The sequence below is a fragment of the Rattus norvegicus genome, chromosome 2 (assembly GCF_021556685.1).
Source record: "Rattus norvegicus strain SHRSP/BbbUtx chromosome 2, alternate assembly SHRSP_T2T, whole genome shotgun sequence".
Classification (NCBI taxonomy): Eukaryota; Metazoa; Chordata; class Mammalia; order Rodentia; family Muridae; genus Rattus; species Rattus norvegicus.
Window position 1 is genome coordinate 570,335 of NC_141535.1, and position 16,414 is coordinate 586,748.

Genomic DNA, 16,414 nt, shown 5'->3' on the forward strand with positions numbered 1-16,414 from the left:
GGATAAGATTTTATCATACATAAGGAATTTGAGGCTTGCCTTTCCCTAGATCTTCTAAGAAAGGGCAAGTGTGTGTGTGTGTGTGTGTGTGTGTGTGTGTGTGTGTGTGTGAGAGAGAGAGAGAGAGAGAGAGAGAGAGAGAGAGAGAGAGAGAGAACAAGAAGAGGAGGAGGGGAGGAGGGAGGCGGAGGAAGAGGAAGAATTAAGAAGGAGGAGGAGAAGAAAAAGAAGAAGAAGAGGAAGAGGAAGAGGAAGAATTAGAGGAAGAGGAAGAAGAAGAAATGAGGAAGAGGAAGAGGAAGAAGGAGAAGAAGAGGAAAAGTCATGTGGAGTTTCATAGAATATGTATTCTATTAGGTTTTAGATAAGCAACTGTTTTCAGTAGAGGCATTCTTTTCAGTTATATTTTGAATACTAATTGATAACAGACTTGCTGTGAAAGAACAGCATCAAGAAGAGAGTCCAAATAACAATTGCTATCATGTATGGTTATTAGTTTGACATAGTTCCCACTACGACTATTGCATGATCAATTTAATTTTCTCCTCACAATGAACAGAAGAGGAATGTTACATCTCTAAGAATAAGTAGATTTTCACAGTCTTATATCTTTTAGACATCCACAGATGAAACACAGGTCTGTCAGGAACCAACTATGTTGATCACCATGTTACCTTGCAGCATTAGCTAGAGTATGCTTTGCTCAGTTTGGTCTTCTCCTTTTAGATATCATTTCCAGTTCTTTCTATACTGAAATGGCCAGTGAATGCAGTAATATTTCAAATCACCGCTTCAGTTAGATCAGGTATCTGGAATTAGTCAGATGGATCAAGAGAAAAGTGACAACATTGATTGCTGATACTGCAGTGCATCGGGAGGAAATCCTCAGTCTGACAGAGAAGATCAGTCATTTCAACTACTTGTACCCAGAGTGTTGAACTAGCAAAATTTCTGACTTTTTAGTTTATTTTTTCACAGGACACCTTTGTAAACATGTCAGTTAGAGAAATGCTTGTTGGCTGTTTAAGCCTTAGCTGTGTAGATACAGTATGTCTAAACTTTTATTTCTGCTTGAACTTACTATTTCCAGAAGCCCAAATCATGTCATGGTACAAAAAAAGAAATGAATTAACAATTTGAAGTAACATTTTAAATCAGTTAGAAACATTCTAGATTATGATTATCAAAACATTGATTTCTGTTTAGGAGGAGACATTTGAAATTATGAAAAGTAAATAGAAATGGCCACATTCTAAAAGCTCTTAGTCGACATGGGGTAGGTTTTATTATCAGACCTTAGAAATTCCAAATCCTGACTGTAAATATAATTTACCAAGTTTACAGAGAGTGAAAACAGCAGTCTTCAGAATTACTCAGAAGTGATGATAAGAGATAACCTAGTGTGGGAAAGAATTTGCTGCAGAAAGAAGAGAATTCAAATTTCTGTGCCCATACTTTAAAACAGTCATGGTTGTATACAGCTATAACTCCAGTGCTATGATGACAGGGAAAGAATTTCTGGAGCTTGTGCACAGCAAGACAGCATCAGTATAAGTGAAAGGCTTTGAATTGATAAAATTGTGTAGAAAGTTATAAAAGAGGTTACTATTTATTTCTCTGTCTTCTGCTTGAACACATAGGAATGAAGGCATAGACAGACAGACACACACACACACACATGCACACCATATCACACACACTAATTCTTGGTGGTCATGTACTGAGGAATATTAAATTCAAAATTTATAACCTTGAACTCATGAAAATGTCCACTTGACCTTTATAATTGCCATTGATCATGAATACTATTTTGTGAACCATGAATCCACATATGTAAAATAAATAAGTTGTTAGAATAAAGAAAGGGCATGACATATTAATATTAGAAAATTTTAAAAAAACATTAGTTTATTATTTTTGGGGTGTGTGTGTGTGTGTGCTGCATGTGTGTGTGTTCACGTAGGTCTTCTGATTCCACAGCATGTTTATATGCCAGATGGCCAATTTCTGTAATGGGTCATTATCTATGGATTCCTATGTTTAAAGTGAGGGTGTTAAGCTTGTTCTGCAAGTCCTTTTTCCCTCTTGCTGGCCCAACATAATTGTCAAAATTTAAATGAATTTCTTATAAGCAATTGATGAAATTTATTTACTCATCATGAAGTTAGAAGTTCATATTGAAGCTCAGCAAGCCTCTGGAGTGACAATTCCATTTTATGTCAGCATAGGAGACTTGGATATCATTTGATAAGGGCTTATGACTAGTTATATTAATATTCATAGAATGACCAAATTGTTTGATCCTTGAAGAAGTCACCGTTAAATTGGAAGACAAAGAACAAGAGCCAAATAAGTCCAACAGCTACTGCGATGCACTCACTGACTGAGCTGAGTCTGAGCAAACATCAAAGAAACAGTGAGGTGTACTGTAGCCTAAGTAATGATACAAGCAAAAGCACTAAAATTCCTTGAATGAGGCATATAGGTATGGGAAAAGCACTTCAACCTGGGACTTCACTTGATTTAGGCTGCATAAAAATCTACCTTCCAGAAATATACCTAACAATGAAGTTGCTCACCTCATCTCACCTGCATGAAGCTGTATACGTATCAAACAATGGACTAAGACTCCCTGCACATAACATTGTTTATAAAATTCTCTTTCATGATCAACTTCCATTCAAAAGTATTCAAGAGCATATCCACATAATGGAGGGAGAAATCTGTTTCAACTGGCCTGAGACAGTTTAGAATATATACTCAGTAAGTCGTATTGAATCCTCTGGAACAACTTTCAAGGGAAACATCCTGTTTAATGTCATATACCTAGTGATAATGAATATGCATTTGATTAAATCAAATGCATCATTGTAACTGATGTTCACAGTTAATTAAGGCTTGCCTAATCAAAAAAAAAAAAAAGCCAATCAAAACAGAAATATCGACACTGAACTCTGAGTAAACAATTCCTCCTTCTCAAGAGGTCCACAAATTAAAGCTACACTGAATACCAGTGTTTCTCACTTTGCTTTTGAATAAAGTTTCTTTGTCACCTTGCTCTCTGTGACTTCTTGTAATAAGATGAAAACATCCTGGAAACACCTCACCTAGACAGTAACCTCAGATAAAACTGATAAGCATCTTCTTCAAATAATGACACGAATTATGGAAGCTCCAAAATAATTCTCCTGTTACTTTCTTGTAAGAACTTCTAAGAATGACACAAGCCATGTCTAATCTCATGCCTATTCAAAGAAATCAGAAGTTATAAAAAAATTCACCGTAGTGTTCTTTTTGTACCAATTTCAACTTTAAGATATTAAGTACAATCACATTGGAATTTCTTTTTTCTCAGAAGTTTTGATAATGTCACCTACAATTAAGCAAGAGGAGAATCCTTAGTGAATTTCTCTAAAATACATTTGCATGATAGATAAAATATTAACTCTAGAATGAGAATATTAGAAAAATGCTTGTTTCTGTGTTACTGCATTGAAAATGTAATTTATACCCCTTTGTCATTTTCAAAATGCAGATGTTCATAGTATACATATTAGATTATGTGGACTATTAATAATAATAAAAGTTTCTAACAATAATTGAAGAACAGAGCCAGTACTTTGAGACAATAATGCTTCTGTCACATTTAATGTATAAAGTTTTTGCTATAGGTACACAATGATTCCTACATATGAAAGTCTAAATGCTCTACAGCTCATGCTTTCTGGTTTCAAGAAGTGAAAACTTGAGTAATAGTTTTAACTTCAAAATCAAAATGAAAACAAAATGCATGAACAGAAAGAACAGAAGGAAAATAAAAGAAGGGAAGAAAGAAAGCATGGAAAGAAGGAAGAAAGGAAGGAAGGAAGAAGGAAGGAAGGAAGGAAGGAAGAAAGGGAACAAGGAAGAAACAGGAAGAGATTTGGTAAGTTGCTCATTTGACAGGCTACATTCCAGTATGTAAGACACCCTTGGATGAGTTCCAAAACTGTACCAGATCAGGCATGGTTGTTCGTATCTACAATTTATTGGTGAATATCAGACATTCAAAGTCATCACTGGATATATAGTGAGCTTCAGTCAAGTCTGGGGTTTATGAGACCCTGTGGTAAAAAGAGAGAGAGAGAGAGAGAGAGAGAGAGAGAGAGAGAGAGAGAGAGAGAGAGAGAGAGAGAGAGAGAGAGAGAGAGAAGGAGCTAGGGACATAGAGGTAGAGGAAGAAAGGAAGGACTGACTTCGAGCGATAGCGACGCAAGATGGCAGCCACCACAGGCTCGGGAGTAAAAGTCCTTCGAGATTTCCGACTGTTGGAATAGCTGGAAGAAGGCCAGAAAGGAGTAGGCGACAGCACAGTTAGCTAGGGTCTGGAGGACGATGAGGACATGACACTCACAAGATAGACAGGCATGATAATTGGGCCTCCACGAACAATTTATGAAAACCGAATATGCAGCCTTAAGATAGAGTGTGGGCCACACTAGTATCCAGAAGCATCCCAGTCTGTGAGATTTGTAACAAGAGTCAATATGAACGGCGTGAGCAGTTCCAATGGAGTGGTGGATCCACGAGCCATGGCAGTGCTGGCAAAGTGACAGAATTCCCACAGCATCAAAGTCATCCTGCAGGAACTTGGCGCCTGATGATGTCAAAAGAGAACATGAAGCTGCCACAGCCACCAGAAGGACAGTGTTACAGCCATTAGTCACCAAGGCCCCGGCCTCCCTTCCCCATCCAAACCAAGTCTTCATTTTCCACAGTAGTGAATTTTCTAGATCCATCTGTAGACCTCAAAGTACTGGAGAGGAAGCCCCACTTACACTTCATCCTGAGACACTGCTCTGATACTAACTTCTTTTCAATTTTAAGTACCTAATTTGTGCTGTGTAACATCATCTGTCGAGTATAACTGCTGTCTGCCTGGTTGAACTTATGGGATCAATAAGGTGTGTTGAAATCGGTTTCCTTTGGGAGTGGTGGGCACAGCTAACGCAACTGTGGACAGACACGTCTCACACAATCACCTGCTGCTGGCACTTGGCCTGGGTATGCATTTGCCTGCCCCGCCCTCTGCCACAGCTGTGTGGTGGCCCATAGAATAGATGGGGAGGTTTCAGGTAGCAGCTGTGGGACTGACCACCACTAGGCTTGGGGTGCTCTGGCTGTACCCATGCTTTCTTAAGTCTTAAGTGATTGCCCCATCCAAGCCATGGTCCCCACTCCTCCACTCCCACCCTTGGTCAAAGCTTAAATTGTAACCTCCCCTCCCCTGAAATTGGCCTCGGGTGAGGAATTCAGAGCTTCCAGTCTCCCTACCTTTATCAAGGGGTGCTGCTTTCCCCTCCTCAAGTCCCTTGTTGCCCATCACCACCCAACAATTGCTGTGGCCAGAAGCCATCAGATGAGGTTGAAAAAGCCTGGCCTCCCTCCCTTAGCTCTGGACCACACTTGTTCACCTGCCACCAGCCTGGGAAGGGAGCTCTGGGTCCGAGGCCCTGCCACCACCATCAGCTCTTGAGTTTTGAGCTCAGGTCTAGAGGTGAACAGAGCAGTCACAGGGCGACTCAGACGGGCCTCCACTCAGGGTCCTTGGATATATGCCTAGAGAAAGGCCATGTGGAGAGTCCTCGGTGCACAGGTTCTGAGTTGGTTCCTTTTCCCATAATTGCTTTGTTTTTACACGATGAAGAGGTTTGAACAGGGCTCTCAGTCACCCTGACCACCCATCGGGTCTGGAGTGGAGTCTGACAGCTGAAGATGAGGCCCTGACTCTGCCAACTCGGGTTTCAGTGTTGCTCCTCAGACCCTGGGCAGGGACCCAGAGGAGCTCTGTGTCACTATGTTCACAGATCGTTTGCAGATAGGTGGGCCTGGCTCCTGGCTCATTGACAAGCTCCCCACTCTGTTCACGACCACTAAATGTTGAAATGTGGATGCATACTGAAATAAAGGTAATTGGAGGTGTTGCAAAGGAAAAAAAAAGACTGAGCAAATGAAACACTGGTGATTCTTTCTTAGTCCATTCAAGCCTCATTAAGTTTCAAATTTTTCAAACTAGCCATATGTACAGAAAAATTCAAAAAGACAATGATAATAACCACATGGCAGTCACCTGGGGAGGGAATTTGCTCACAGTGGTAGAATGTAAATGAGCTGAGTTGATAGTATAAGAATAACGCAAATTCTCAACTGATTGATTTGAAGTATCTTTTCCCACATATGAGCTTACTTTAATGAGAGGAATGGTGGACATGTCAACCTTTAATGAAGTACAATTTTTTAAGCCTTCTCTATTCCTATTTTCAGTCATGGTGACTTCATGAAGGATTTTGTGATAGTATATATCAGTATGATATCATCTTACTAAAATCAATAGTCCAAATTTTTGAATCCCAATTAATTAAAGATGAATATTTACACAAAATTGTTTGTATCAAATTCGACAAAGTTGTTTTCGTGAATAAGAAAGGTACACAGAACTAAACCCTTAACAAAAATTTAAATCAGGACCTATAGAAAAGGCTCATGGGTTTTCCTTGGTCTCTAGTAGAGAATCTAAGTTCAGTGTCCAGTATCTATACTTGGTGGGTCATTACTACTTGTCAATCGAGCTCTGGAAATTGGGTACCCTCTCCTACATTTTGCAAGTACCTGTACTCATTTGTGCACACATGTACAGATGCATGAAGCAAATATTTAAAACCATTTTTAATATGAAAAACTAAAAAAAGTCAAAAAGAAAATGAAGGACAAAGAACAATGATTTGAATATAAGTCATGTTAATACTGCACATATCTATAAAAAACAGTCATTTAACATAACCTTGAAACATAATAATTCAGATAGTTAAAATGCAGTCCCACACTCCTACAGAGTATTTAATATCAAATTATTCTCTATAGTTATTCAAATCAATATTCAAATCAATAATTTCTACAGGTGCATTTAATAGTCTTTGTTCATTAAACTAATCAAAATCTATGTTGTAGTTATTTGAAGAGAAAAATTTTATGAATCACGTGATATCAACTGAATAAATATGAAAATTATGTATGCAAACTTTAAAGAACTTAGTTTCAACACGAAAGTATAAATTTACAATTTAATAAACAAGGAACTAATTGATCAACCAAATGTTAATAACTAAAATTCATCTATGTATGCAATAAAAAATAATATTTGATATATAAAATTAAGACTTGTGTTAGTAAAATAATGCATAAGTTATTTTACTTAAAGTCTGACTTAATCATTTGCTGACTTAGTTGTTCCCCATGTACAACCACCTGTACCCCAGGACTGCAAATTATAAATATGATTCTACAATTTCTAATAAAGAGCAAATAAATTTCAAGCAATCATCACAAAAATGTTTACTAACAGCAATCACATTCAAATCAGACAAACAAAAAATAAATTGAACACCATGTGCTCCAGCTGTATACCCTGTGAACATAACCCCAAGACACCAAATTACTACAGAGGTACTTGTACAGTTTCACCCATTGTTGCTTAGTTCCCAGCAGGGAATCCCAGCAATTCATATGAATGAATCCTCTGACTGCTCTGCTTTTCCTATCAGTTATTTTGCTATGCTGCCACTATGCCATCCTCATCGTGCAATCCTAGATAGCACAGTGATCTATGACTCCAAGATATAATGTTTGACTATGTAATTGCAAATATTGGAAGAGAAATGAAGTCTTAAATACTGCTATATATTTATTTAAATGTCCCTGTTTGTTTTATTCCAGAGACTGCTACAAAAGGTATATACACACTTCTCCCTCATTTCCTCTGCTGAAGGCTATGTGGCTTAGTTTTAATTCTCATGTGATAAAGTATCACATTCTCTATACTATTTCAAGACATGTATCTCTCTTATTCTTTTCTATTTAAAGAGTCTAAACTGTCCTTATATCAAACTATGCTGTTTATATAACAGGCAATCCTCGAAATATCAACTGTGCTTCACAAGGTAAGTATGCAAAATACGGTTTTATAGAATCCCTTGAAATGCATCTACTCCTATTTTTATTTTCTGGTCTATTCACGTGTCTTTTATAATATCCACCTGCTTGTTACCGATGGAAAATTACAAACAAAAGCAAAAAAAGAAAACAATTCAGGTCTGTTATCAAATCTTAAGCAAATATTCATCACTCTAGGACTGGGAAATTGCTCAGAGGGTAGAAACATATGGACCTGGGTGTGAATATTCAGCATGTATACATAATGCCAGGCATAGGGGATAGCTACACATAACTATTACCTCTGAATCCTGAGGGCTCACTGACCAGTTCTCCAATCCCACACTGAATTTCTAGTTCAACAAGAGAACTTATGTCAAGAACAGTGAACAGCACTAAAGAAGACGCTTGAAATCCTTCTCAGAACTCCAAAAACACATGCACAGATGGGTAAAGCCACACAGTTACAGGCATGCACCACACACTCATATCCACCAACATTCTTACAACACACAACACCACAGATACATAGAAAATGGTTAAGGGACTGCAGGATAATTCTTAATTTGCTGTTGTCAACCAGTATGTATCTTAGATACTGATAATAACCAAGATAAGATTAAGCTGGAAGAGAGTTTATCCATATTTTTAACTTTTGCTATATGTTAATTTAATTAAATGCTTTCGTAATTTTACACAAAATATTATATCCAGATTTATGGGATTGTAGAATCACCCAGGACAAAAACTTTTGAGCATGTCTGAGAGACATCAGACTGGAAGAGTTCTAGTGCAAAGGCCCTCCAGCCAGAAGCTGGAACCCAGATGCCCTTCAACAGAGGAATGGATACAGAAAATGTGGCATATTTACACCATGAAGTACTACTCAACTTTCCAAAACAATGACTTCATGAAATTCCTAGGCAAATGGATAGAACTAGGAAATACCATGCTGAGTGAATTAACACAGTTAGTAGATACTAGTCCAAAGCTTGGAATACCCAAGATACAATTCATAGACTATATGATGCTCAAGAAGGAGGAAGAACAAAATGTGTACACTTCAGTCCTTCCTAGAAGGGGGAACAAAATACTCAAGAGGGAGAGGAATATCGGGACACAGAGTGGAGCAGAGACTAAAGGAAAGGCCATCTAGATGCTGCCCCATCTGGGGATCTATCACATATGCAGCCACCAAACCTAGTCAGTATTGCTGATGCCAAGAAATCCTTATTGATGGGAGCTTGATGTGGATGTCTCCTGAGAGACTCTGCCAGAACCTCACTGATATAGACAAGCATGCTTGAAGCTAACCATCGGACTCCATTAGGACTCCAATGAAAGAGTGAAGGAAGACTGAAACGGCTTGCAAACCCATAGGAAGAACAACAGTATCAACCAACTGGACTCACCAGTGCTCCCAGGGATTAAACTACTAACCAAATAGTACTCATGAAAAAGCCTAATGCTTCAGTTGCATATGGCGCAGAGGATGGCATTGTCTGGCATCAATAGGAGGAGAAGCCCTTGGTCCTATGAATGTTCCTTTCTCCAGTGCAGGGGAATGGTATGCTATGGAGGTGCGAGTGGGTGGATGGGAGGAAAAGCATCCTCATGGAAGCAGGGGATGGGTTGTTGGAGAGTGGGTAACTGGGCAAGGGAATAACATTTGCAGTGTAAATATATAAAATATCAAGTTAAAAAATGTTACTACTGCTCTTAATAACCCTATATAAGTTTTTAAAATCCACTTGCCAAAATTCTTACTAAGTCTGTTTTGTGTTCACACATGGACAATGATGGATTAACACCATATCTGGGAATATCTTCTCAATATTAGACATAACATCTGAATATGTGAGTATTTATATCCATTTTTTGTTCAAGAAGAATCCGATGCCAAAGAAAATTTCCTCTTTTTCATTAGCAGGGAAATTATATTCAAAATAAGCTAATAAAATAAAGGATACCTGAGTGTATACACATTCACATACATATTCATATGTATGAATATGTGTGTATATATGTATACATGATGTAGGCCTCCTTCACAGGGCATCTAGGCCTTAACACTTCCCTCAGGCCTACACATTGCATCTAGGCCTTCATGTTTTCCCTAGTCTTTTAACAGACAGCAGCTTTGCCCTCTGAGCCATCAGTCTACAGAGGAATTCATAGAGAACCCTGTCTGAAAAACTAGGGGAGGGAGACAAACAGATTAACAGATTGATTGCTCTCTCTCTCTTTCTCTCTCTCTCTCTCTCTCTCTCTCTCTCTCTCTCTCTCTCTCTCTCTGTGTGTGTGTGTGTTTGTGTGTGTGTGTGTGTGTGTGTGTGTGTGTGTGTGTATGTGTGTGTGTGTGTGTGTATTCAACTGAGGAGGCACTGGCAAATAAATGTTTGCCCCTCCTCTGTAAGCCAGGCCACCCCAATACTGCTTTTCCTTTTCCTTAGTTTGTTTGGTTTATTCCAAGTTAATTGTATCTGTTTCTTTAATTTCCTCTTCATTTCTTTAGTTGAGTCAGGGGTCTTTGCACATAAGCCCTGGAAATCAGTACTTGGATCAGGTCTGCAGCCTGCTCACAGGGTTCTACCCACCTCCACCACTCAAGTGATGCAATAAAAGACATGCAGCACCACACCTGGCTTCTTTTCACTGTACATTTACTTTAGTTCCAATGTTCATTCAGGTCTGAGAGAGGAGGGAGGGAAGGAGGGAAGAGAGACAGAGAGTGACAGAGAAACAGTGACAGAGAGGGAGAATTGTAGGTTATTTTTCCATCACTTCAATCACTGTCTGTTGTTAGCCATCTTGGCAACCATGCCCCGAAACCCTACCTTGGGTAAGATCAAGCATAATGGCAGCAACCATATAACTCCTGCTTAGTCGCACTGAACACCCCAGTCATCACTACCTGTGGAGAATTGTAAGGGGGCTCCTCTGATCTAGAGAGTAGTACCATTGAATGAAATGAGAAGCACAACAAGCATTATTTGTTTTGAAATATAAGACGTGGAAAGAACTATATGTGTGGATTTACAGACAGAAAGACAGAGAGACAGAGAGACAGACAGACAGACAGACAGGACGGACAAGACAGAACAGGACAGGACAGGAGAAAAAAAACAAGAACACAAACAAAAACTCAAAATGGAAGTCCGGTTCCAAATAGTCTCTGTCTGCACTGTTGCTCTAGAGTTGGAGGTCCAGCTTATAAAAGCTTATACATGGATGGTTTTGGGAAATGCTGCTGGGTGTTCGGTACAGGTCCAAGAATATTGCGGGTAACTAGACAACAAAGAAAGCAGTTAGACTGACTTCTACAGTGTATGGTTTCTGAGTGTGTTATCACACAGAAGAACCTAACAGGATATGTAATGAATTCCGGCAGTAACAGCAGAAACAACTAATGAGAAAGTGTCCTTATAATATTAGTAACTGCAACAAAATGGCAGACTAGCTAGGTAACAGTTACCTAGCCATTAACTAATCTGACATAGGCCTTCTTCACATTGCATCTAGATAGGCCTTCCTATCTTCCTCTCCAGTGCTGAGACCAAAGTGAGATCAAAGTCATGCATCACAATGGGTGCCTTCCTTTTCATTTTTTTCTTTCATCCTAGGAAGTGTGTATGTGTGTGTGTGTGTGTGTGTGTGTGTGTGTGTGTGTGTGTGTAGATAGAGAGAGGGAGAGGGAGAAGGAGAGGGAGAGGGGCAGAGGGAGAGAGAGAGAGAGTGCTAGAGAGAGAGAGAGAGAGAGAGAGAGAGAGTTTAAAATCAGCACTCAAGACTGTTTTTCTTCATATCCCTATCCAAATCCCCCCAAACCAGTAGTACAGCCACCAGCACCATAGACAGAGGAAGATGAAATCTCTAGTCTGAAAAACTAGAGGAGGGAGATAAACAGATCTCTCTCTCTCTCTCTCTCTCTCTCTCTCTCTCTCTCTCTCTCTCTCTCTCTCCTCTCTCTCTCCCCCTCATAATTTGTTAAAGTGTTCCTTTGTGCTGTGTGGATTCTACTTTATTAAGCAATTTTCACATCTTACTAGCTCCAAAGTGGAGTCAACAGTGTCTTGGAGTGCAGGCAGTTGTTGCCTTCTTTAAATATTTTTTGGTGTGTTTGTTTGTTTGTTTGTTTCAAAACCCAGGGCCTGCCTTCGTTCAACAGATCCAAACCCAGTTCTCCAAGGGAAAAATGGAGTCAAGTCCGAAGTCACTGGCATTTAAGTCATCTGCCATTGACAGTCATAGGAGATGGGACTATTGTGCTTTCTCCAATGGAGATTCACCTGGGTATGCATCAATCACATATAAGGGCAGGCCTGGGGTAGAACAGGGTGGTGGATGGGGAGGAAGGATCTGGCAAGAGCTCTGCGATGGGAAACTATGATCAGAATGTCGCACAGAAAACAAAATTTGTACTTTAAAAAAAAAAAAGCTCCCGATATCTATCCAAAAAGGAAAGGAAAAAAAACTGACAGCAGAACTTTACTAACTACTAATGTTCCATCTCCCTGTATCCAACCACTCCACTCCCAGATAGGTAGATGATAGTTTGCACTTCTGTCCCAATTGTGCTATCGAGATTAATAAAAGGGGAACCACCTCTGTGGTTATGTTTTACACACACGAAATAAAATAAAAGGAGTGGATAGGTGTGCCTGGCATTTTAAGATGCTCAATTTCTTTGCAAGCTTCATTTTATTTCATTCTTTTAAAGGTTTGTTTATTTATTTTCATTTATATGAGTATACTAAAGCCCTTTTCATATACACACGGCAGTAGAGTACATGGGATATCCCTTTGCAGAGGGTTGTGAGCCACTATATGGTTTCTGTGCAATGAAACTCAGGACCTCTGGAAGAACAGAGCAGTGAGTGCTCTTAACCTTGGAGCCATCTCTCCAGCCCTTCACAAGCTTTATTTAACTAAACATTAAACATGAATCAGGAATGCCAAATCTTGTAAATATGGTCCAGATTCAGCCTTACTTAGAAATCCAGAGCTGGCAGGGCGAGGCTGGGAGTGAGCAAAAGGAGTCTTCCTCTTTCCCTGAGGGTGTGCTATCAATTCCATTACCATTTCCAAACAGCTGGGTGTGAGTCTAAGGTTTTCTTCAGTCATTTGCCATGAGCCAGAGCACTGAAAGGACAGCAAGGGATCAGACATTCACAACTGAAATCATCACTCACTGATTTCAGGCAGAAAACTTGCCCCCCCTAAAGAGGCACTGCCTGGCTCAGCGCTGAAGCAAAGCATGCTAGGGCAGCAGCAGTATTTCCTGGACAGTCCCACTTTGGGCTGCATTCCCAAGCAACCCAACTCCAGGAAAATCTGGGCCTGGCATTCCTGGGCCCGCTACCGGCCTCACACCATCCAAGGGCTCGGTCTTGATCAGAAGGACTTGGGACCCCAGGAGCGTTGCCGGGGAGTGGGTCTTCCATACGCCACATTTCACGCGCCACGGCACGCGGCAGGGATTCGGCACTGGGCTCTTCCCTGTTCACTCGCCATTACTGAGGGAATCCTGGTTAGTTTCTTTTCCTCTGCTGAGTAATATGCTTAAATTCAGCGGGTCGCCACGTCTGATCTGAGGTCGCGGTTGACAGGGGAAGGAGGAAAGGAGGGCGCGCGTGGCCGCGGGCGGACGGACAGAGAGGAGAGCGAGAGGGTGCCGGGGTCCCAGGCCGGGGCCTGCGACCTCTCTACCCCGGCCAGCTCCCACATCCCGGGGACAAGTCCCGTCAGCGCAGGGACGCCACAGCGTCACGCCAGCTGGTGCCCGAGCGGACAGGCCCCACAACAGGGAGGGGGGGAGGAGAGGTACCTGAGACCAGCCCAGGCGGGTGCGTTATCCCCCATCCCCAATCTGACTCTGGCAGGTTGCTCTCTCTGAGCGCAATGGTGGGTGCCTGGCAGCGGCGAATGCACGGACCCAGTGGGCGGGGCCCGCCTCCCACCAGACAGGAGGCAGGATGACCGACCCGGGCAACATGGCCCCTCTCGCGCCCAGGCACCCGACCAGCCCCCGCTGATGTGTCCCCACGGTGGGGAGAGCAGGCGAGGACGGAAGCGAGAGCGCCGGAACAAGCAGGAATGAGCCACGAGAAGGGTGGCCAGCCCGCGGCGCCGATGGACAGGGAGACCTAGGCCCACGGAGACCCACCGGGTGTGGACGACCGCCGGACGCCGCCCAGTTTGAACTTCAGGAGACGGAGGGCCGAGGGGAGAGGCTCTGCGAGCAGAGTCCCAGCCGCGCGACGCCCCCCACCAAGGCAACCAAACTACAGGGGGCGTGGCAGCGATTGATCCTCAAAGGCCTCTCAGATAGCTGTAGCCCCAGGAGGAACCCGGGGCCTCAAGTGCGTTCATAGTGTCCATGATCAACGTGTCCTGCAATTCACATTAATTCTCGCAGCTAGCTGCGTTCTTCATCGACGCACGGGCCAAAGTGATCCACCGCTAAGAGTTGTATCAGTATCTGGGGTGTGAGCGGACTCCTATGGGTGCTAACAACAGCACCAGCTCCCCCGCACCCCCTGCTGAACCGGAAGAGAGGGGCCAATGGCGAGGCGGCTCCACCTCAGGCCGGCCAGTGGGAAACTAAAGAATACATGTGAAAAGAAAAAAAAGACAGGGTCGGGAACGGAAAGGAGGGACACACTGGACAAGGGACGCCGTGAACCCAGCATCCGGCAGCGGCCATCCAATGGGCGGGCAAGTCGGGCTCTCGGGCCCGGACCCCACGGGCGCCCAGAGGGGGACCGCGACACGGCCCCCCGACCGCCGCCTCTGGAAGGGAGGGCGACCGGAGGGGGCCGCTGAGTCTCAGGGAGCACCAGGTGGAGGGAGGAAACGGGAATCCCTCCTGCGGACGACCGATGGGCAGTAGGGCGACCCCCTCCCCCGGGGTCTTTAAACTCTTGAGCCGGAACAGGACAGCTAGGTACCCGGACAGGAGTGGGGTGGACACGCGAGGTCCAGAAGGCGGGGCGGGCTGCGAGAGCCCACCCGTGGCACAGGCACCCCCTGCATGTGACAGAGACACCCCGGCACCTTCAGAGCTGGAGAGCTGTAGCAGAGGTGCGGCAGGTGCTGTGAGGAGAGGGACCGGGTCCCGGCCACCCTGTACTGCGCCCCCCCACCCCCACCACCCCGTGCACACGAGATGAGATCACGGGCCGGTTCAGAAAGAGGCAGAATGACCTCGGTATGTCGAGGGCCTTGGCTGGCCAGCAGGCAAGGGAGGTGCCGGCTGAGGAGGCAGCAGTGGTGGAGTCAGAGGCGGGTGCACGGAGGCAAGGACATAGGCAGAAGAGCAAGGGAGAGAGAGAGAATTGAGGAGGTCCCTTGACGGACCACACCTGACACCCTCCCCACACCTCTCCTTAACGATCCCCGGCTTTCCCAAAATGCTCACTTGGCCGGCGGCCACGGCACATGCCACGAATGCGACCAGGACCCGGGGACGCGTCTCCTGGTGAGAGGAGGGACTTACACAGGCCCGAGAAAGGACCAGACACCCCCTCGGCCTTCTCCATTAATGATCCTTCCACCGGTTCACCTACAGAAACCTTGTTATGATTTTTACTTCCTCTAGATAGTCAAGTTCGACCTTCTTCTCAGCCCTCCGACAGGGCCATGGGCTGATCAGGCCTCAATAAACCATTCAATCTCTAGTAGGGAAGGGTGGTGTGTACAAAGGGCAGGGCTTATGACCGGCACTTACTGGGAATTCCTCGTTCATGGAGAATAATTGCAATCCCCGATGTCCATCATGAATGAGGTTCAATGGGTTACCCGTGCCTGCCTTTGTAGGGTAGGCACACACTGAGCCAGTCAGTGTGGCCCTAATGCAGCCCCAGACATCTAAGGGCATCACAGACCTGTTATTGCTCAACCTCTGGTGGCTGAATGCCACTTGTCCCTCTAAGAAGTTGGGGGACGCCGAATGCTCAGGGGGTCGCGTAACTAGTTAGCATGCCAGAGTCTAGTTCGTTATCGGAATTAACCAGACATATCGCTCCACCATCTAAGAATGGCCATGCACCACCACCCACAGAATCGAGAAAGAGCTATCAATCTGTCAATCCTGTCTGTGTCCAGGCCTGGTTAGGATTCCTGTGTTGAGTGAAATTAAGCTGCAGGCTCCACTCCTGGTCATGCCCTTCAGTCAATTCCGTTAAGTTTCAGCTTTGCAACCATACTCCCCCCCGGAACCCAAAGACTTTGCTTTCCCAGAAGCTGCTTGACTATCTTGGGAATAACACCGCCGCATCACCAGTTGGTATCTGTTTAGTTATGTACCCCCATTTGTTTTTCTTTTTCTTTCTCCATTTCTCTTACTTTTCCTTTCATTGGGGGAGGGGATTTTTTAATTCACATTTTAAATATGATTTTCCTGATTTGCCCTCTAGAAACCGGCTATTATGTCCCCTCATGCCTC

At 43.4% G+C, this 16,414-nt stretch overlaps 1 non-coding gene and 3 pseudogenes across 1 annotated transcript; 2 read left to right on the forward strand and 2 right to left on the reverse strand.

The window, feature by feature from the left end:
- The window catches only part of LOC148006609 (uncharacterized), a 2,902,548-nt pseudogene that overhangs the window by 521,059 nt on the left and 2,365,075 nt on the right, over nt 1–16,414 (forward strand).
- Nucleotides 4,235–4,795, forward strand: LOC147995902 (ubiquitin-conjugating enzyme E2 variant 1 pseudogene; annotated as a pseudogene).
- On the reverse strand, nt 14,286–14,439 carry LOC134486015 (5.8S ribosomal RNA). The gene has a single exon (XR_015679386.1). It is a non-coding gene; the product is annotated as a 5.8S ribosomal RNA (ribosomal RNA).
- Nucleotides 15,510–16,375, reverse strand: LOC147995901 (18S ribosomal RNA; annotated as a pseudogene; the record flags this gene model as incomplete).